Source organism: Pinus tabuliformis, chromosome 1_2 (genome assembly GCF_031772625.1).
Source record: "Pinus tabuliformis cultivar Carrire ecotype Pingquan chromosome 1_2, CPIR1, whole genome shotgun sequence".
Lineage (NCBI taxonomy): Eukaryota > Viridiplantae > Streptophyta > Pinopsida > Pinales > Pinaceae > Pinus > Pinus tabuliformis.
This window is the reverse complement of record NC_142298.1, coordinates 1150686431-1150692508: the sequence shown is the minus strand read 5'-3', so window position 1 is coordinate 1150692508 and position 6078 is coordinate 1150686431.

Sequence of the window (6078 nt, the reverse complement as noted above, 5' to 3'; positions counted from 1 at the left end):
ATTCTTTTAATAGTACATTATAGTATCTTTCCATCTGTGCATGTGATCATTCAAAATTTTCGATGTGCAGAGAGTCATTCATTTTAGGATTAAAAAAGTAGGAAGCATTTGATACCGTGGCATGCGAAAATTAAAAGTGCCACACTCATCTTTTGACATCAGACCAAAAGGGTACAAAGCATATTATAACCTGACATACTCATCTTCTGACATCAGACCAAAAGGGTACAAAAGCATATTATAACCTGACATACAAATCACAAATTCATTTGCTGACATATCCTGATAAAAGGGCAGAAAGCATAAAAATAATGGCATATAAGAAGAGTTGAAGATTTGGTAAGCCGGTGCAATTTGTTCTTGCGTTTTTCATCTTGTGTGTTGAAGATTTGGAAAGCTAATGTTATGGTGCAATTTGCTTTTAATCTTGTAAAATTAAATGATCCAAAATGACATTAATCATTTAAAGGGGCTTGGTGGATAAGGTATCACTCAAATGGCTATAAAAATGTTCTATGTTACACTTCACTTTATTTGCACCTATATTCAAAATTGTGTTTGAACCTTTCAGTTATGTAGGTCGTGTGGTCGAGTCCACCCCGCTACAGGACCGATCAGCATCCTGCGCTGCACATGTCTGATATGGTAAATACGCGAGCTTGCTTGCTTGTCTGTATAATTTTAACTATGCAATGTGTATATGAAGGCAACGAGGATGTAGCTGGTTGTTACCTCGAAATGTTTCTCACTTTATGGTATGGTTGTATAAGGTTGATAAATTTACTCTTTGTAAACGTACGGCTCCTATTTCTTAATATCTAAAAGGGGTGAGGATTAAATATGGAAAAATGGCCTGCTATTTTACTGAACACCACACAAATAAGAGTATTAAAATATGAAAAGAAAGGGATCTGAGACGAGTAGAGAAAGAGGAGCACAGAAGAGCTAGAGGTAGACTGAGAAGTCAATCAACATTGTTAGAGTGGCTCCTCGTTGCTGTTCCATGAATGACGCCGAAGAATAAAACTCGCTCCCACACAGAACACCAATTTTTTCAGTCCGCCTCTTGTCCTCCTCAGCCCTTATGACGGCATGTCAGCCCTTATATATAAAGGTGCGACGATGTTTACACTGCAAACTGCATATTGATTTTCACATTTGTGTGTTTTTGAAATTTGTCCTTTGTGCTCGTAGAAGCAAGATATTCTATAAGATGTGTACTTCATGCTCGTAGAAGTGAGGTATCTGCTTAATGTTGTTTGTTTTCCAAGTTTGTTTATAAGAATGTTTCAATAGATAAATGTGAATCTAATTTGGTATCTATTTATCAATAGATACATGTGAATCTAATTTGGGATGTATTTATGGGGAGATCAAAAATACGGTTTATAGATGTACTTTTTTAAATTTTATTTATATTGGATTTTTTTTTTTGTAATGAGAATTTTTGTATTAAAAAAAAAAATCTTCTGGAACATGCTGCTGAAGCAGTATATAGGAATGAAGGTTACAATTTTTGTATTAAAAAAGTTGTTATTAGAACATGTTGTTAAAAATTCTTCAATAAATGTAAAAGGAAGAGGACAAAAAAACCATACTTTTCTTGACAAAAAGAGAGCAGCGGATTCAAGACTAGATCTACTGAAAATTAAATACATTGTTTTTTGCGTACATGAATAGATTCTTACAAATTGCTTGCACAAGGTAATATAAAAATAAAACATCTCTAGAATTTAAGTGAAACCATCTTTTTACTAGATCTGTAGGAAGATCAAGACACCAGATTTTGGAGATTTCTTGCTTTGATATTTTCTATATTTTATTAATGGTTAATAACATTGATTAATTTTTAGAACATTTGAAAAAAAGAAGATTACATATTTTTCTTCTTTGCTTCTTACTTCTTTTCTAAAAGACTGTTTTTGTCCTTTCCTTAGGTGAAACCCCTTCCTCAACAGGTGAGTTGATGATCTCTGATTGCACTAGATCTGGAACTGCCTGATCAAAATGGGATATTGAATTAATCATTCAACCTTGACTTCTGCTTCTGTAGAGTGCAGAATTCCAAATCTATTTCTAGAGGGAGAATGGACCTGTGTGATCGAAATGAGGTATTGAATTAATCATTCAACCTTGACCTCTGCTTCTGTAGAGTGCAAAATTCCAAATTTATTACTGGAGGGAGAATATTGGTGAGACTCAAATCTATTAGAATGAGGCCTTCTGTGTTTCCTTGGAATTTGTTTGAATGTTAATTGCTATTTATTAATTTGAGAAGATGACGATGAAATAAAAAGATGTTGAGATATTATAGTATTTGGACAAATTTTTGTAAAACACATACTTATCGCAAAAATTACATTTGAAAGGAACTAACTCATAATCTAGAACCTGAAGATGACTTGGACCCTCCAAGTCAGCTAAATTACCTTTGGGAGTTTTGCAAAATACATTTCAACACAAATTTTGACATGCTAGAAGTTGTATTCCTTGGACTGTAAACTAGTAATATAGCAGGTCAAATTACTTTTGGGAGTTTTGCAAAATACATTTCTAACACAAATTTTGGCACATGAGAAGTTGTATTCCTTAGAATGTAAACTAGTAATATAGCGGGCCAATTTTTCGATAGATTTAAAAATACCAAAAAAAAGGGGAAGATATGAAAGGGGGAAGATATGACAATTTGATCCCAGCAAGCATAGAAAATTTCTATGTTAGGATTAAAATTCAAAGTCAAATAGATGAGAAACATTTTCTTGGAGTCTATGAAGTAAGGCTCAGATCTGAAGATCAGATCTCTGTCCTCACATTCAATAATAAAAGCATGATATCACAATAAAAGCATGATATCTGTTTCCATAGTACAGAGTACCAAGGAGTTCATGATCTACCTAATTGTTAGAAATCCATTCTAAAATAGAAGTATAATTAGGGCAAAGGCGGATGACCTTACCCATCAACCCTTTTTTCCTTGAGAATTTTAACATTCTCGTTGATCGCAGAAGAAAATTCCAAATTAAGAGAAGGAATTGTGCCCGCTCCTTTTACAAAGCTACTTAGGTGAATCACTGAACCATGGGGCAGTCAAAGACCACCCAGCAAAGAACTCTTTAAATCAACAACTCTGATTTGTGGGTGAATTCTTAAAACTTGGTCATCAACCAGTAAGGACACAACAGAAAACACAAATCAACAAAAAAGAAACTCGCAAACATAATAAATGCTCAGTCATGGAAAAGGAGTCCTGGAATGAGCGGAAGGCAGCAGCTGAGCTAGCGAACGGAAATTGCAAATTCCTGCAGCAGCTGAGGGCGACAGCTAGGATTACCCTAGCCGCTTTGTCGGGCTCTTTTTTTCATTTTTTGGTATAGGTGCTTCTCAGATCCTCCCCAGGTTAACATGGATGTATTCTAATGGATTTTAATGATGTAGTTGGAACTGTAATTAACTTTTTTATGTGCAATAAGTAAAATGAGAAAAGTAAGCGTCTTCATATGGCCACCTTTGTTGAAGCGAGCACAAGTAGAACAATCCTTTAACAAGACTCATTGATTAACCTACCAGGCTATTCATTTTTCCCCTTTAATCACATCAACAAACTTTCTCCATAAACTTGTCGGCTTTAAGAGATTTTTGAGCAGAATTTCGCCCTTTTTTTAATAATTTAAATTTAAAAGAATCACAATTATAGATGAAAATGAAAACAATTGCAGCCTGCTGCTCATAGAATCTTTTTATTGAAAAAGTGTTATGCCCAGCCTACTCATACCTATTCCTATAGACTTGGCGTGTGTATTGCCTAAAATACTTGTTTAACCAAAAATCTACCACAACATAACTAGCACAAAAGATTACAGAGAATTTGGCCCTCGAGGGGCTTCTTCATTCATGCAACGTAAGAGTCTGCACCGCATGCTTGACTGAGCTCATATTCACATCGAACGAGTCCATTTATTGGCCTCGAACAGGGCAAACTCTGTAGATGGCTTGTATGGGTGTTGAATCTCTGAAGTCGCTCCTTTGCACATGTTGGACCGAAATGAGAAGAGGTGTGAAGATTTTCCGTAATTCGGTGACCAGAGTATACAGGAAACCCAATTAGTCTCCACCCGTTTATATTTCCTCTTGTGAGCATGCATACAAACTCCAAAAACATGCTCCCATTCATTAGATGCCAACGTTTGGATGGCAGATTCAATTGCACATTGATCCCTAACACAACGTTCTGTCATTGCTTTGTATTTCCAATCTCCCTACCATCTGGTCCATTTGCAGGATGCATTTTCCAATTCGCGTTGAGCCTTATAAACATCACATTCACACAGGACACCACACCCTGCTAGACTGGCAATGAACCATGATGGCACCTAAGTCACAGCAGCACTGAGATAGTTCTACTTCAACTTGTGACCCCTAGAGTGCAATCTGAAACTGATGCCCTTTGTTGGCTGAATCAATAATGTAATGACTGGTGAATTCACCAGACTTCTAGCTTGCTTGACATATATCATCAATGCAAAACCCCAAACTCCTAATATCAGAGGAATCCGACTTGAAGGGCTAGCTAATACAATAAACCCAACACCCAAGAACTGGGCAATAAAACCACATGCACCAGTCTTCCTCATTATTATACAGTTAATAAATCCTATTGTTAGTAAGTATGACTGTTGAAGTAAAGGTATCTGCAGTGGCTTTAACTCGCATTTCTCACTTGCGTACTTGAACTAACAGTATAACACTTGTGGCAACAAGACGCACTTGTGTATATAGTAAGGTTATATCATGGGACGGGAGAGAAGGCCGAGTAGCCCTCGTTGCCGTATCTGTGAAATACTCTTCTTAAAATGACCAACGTACCTGTGTATATAGTAAGGTTATATCATGGGATGGGAGAAAAGGCCGAGCAGCCCTTGTTGCCGTTTATATGAAATACTCTTCTTAAAATGACCCCCAAATTAGTCCCTGACTCCGCCCTTGAATTGAGACCCCCATATTGGCCCCGAAACATTTATATCGATGTGGAAAAAGTTGAAGTCAGAATTACAGCAAGGGTCCAAAAGTTTATATCAATGTGGAAAAAGTCGAAGTCAGAATTATCAATGTGGAAAAAGTCGAAGTCGGAATTACGGCAAGGGTCCAAAAGTTGAAAAACTCTGTTAAAGTCGAGTGTTGTTCTTGCCCCACCATTGTTTGATTCTACCAAGTGACATGTTTGTTGATTCCTTAAGTAATCACAACTTCTCTTATTTTCAGTGTGTTGTGTTGTCTTAAATGTGTACCATTCAGTATGGTTCCATATGTCACAAAAACGTGTATTTTTACTGTGTTCTCTTGTTTTAAATTTGTACTATTCAGTACATTTCCATATATCGCAAACACAACTCATAGCAAAAAGGTCTAGATTTGTGTAGATCTTCTAATTTTAGACTAATTTCTGAACTTTAATTAGGAATTTTGCAACGATGTTTATATTATCATGCACCTCCTACACATCAAATCTAAGGTCAATATTTATATTATCAAGAACCAAGAATGGTGAAGATTATGGCAGTCTATTTTGAGGTTTCCGCTACAGTCCAATTTACCCATTGTAATCTCATTATGATAGCAATTAGCCAGAAGTTTAGTCCTGAAACCCAATACGACAAAGCTTAAGTTTGTCCAATAATGATTGTACATACTGGGATAAGAACACTACTGCCTACCAGCCTTGTTGGTTTCTTAAAACTGAATAAATACTCGAATACAATTGAATCTTATTTGGAAACTGATTGATTCTTTGGTAGGAATTTGGAAGTCTGTCTTTACGCTGGTGACGCACCAGGGATGAGCTGGTTGGAAATCTGAATATGTTTGCTTGTTGGCACCTGAAGGCAAGGTTTGGAGTTCTTTTCCCTTTGGTGATAGTAGTTAATATTGTTTTCACATATTCCCCTCAGTGATATCAGAATTACTACTATTTACATCTTTTTTTATTGCTATCACCTAAAGGCAAGGTTGGAGTTCTTTTCCCCTTAGTGATGGCAGTTTTAATATTGTTTTACATGCCTTCCCTATTAGTCATGGTATATT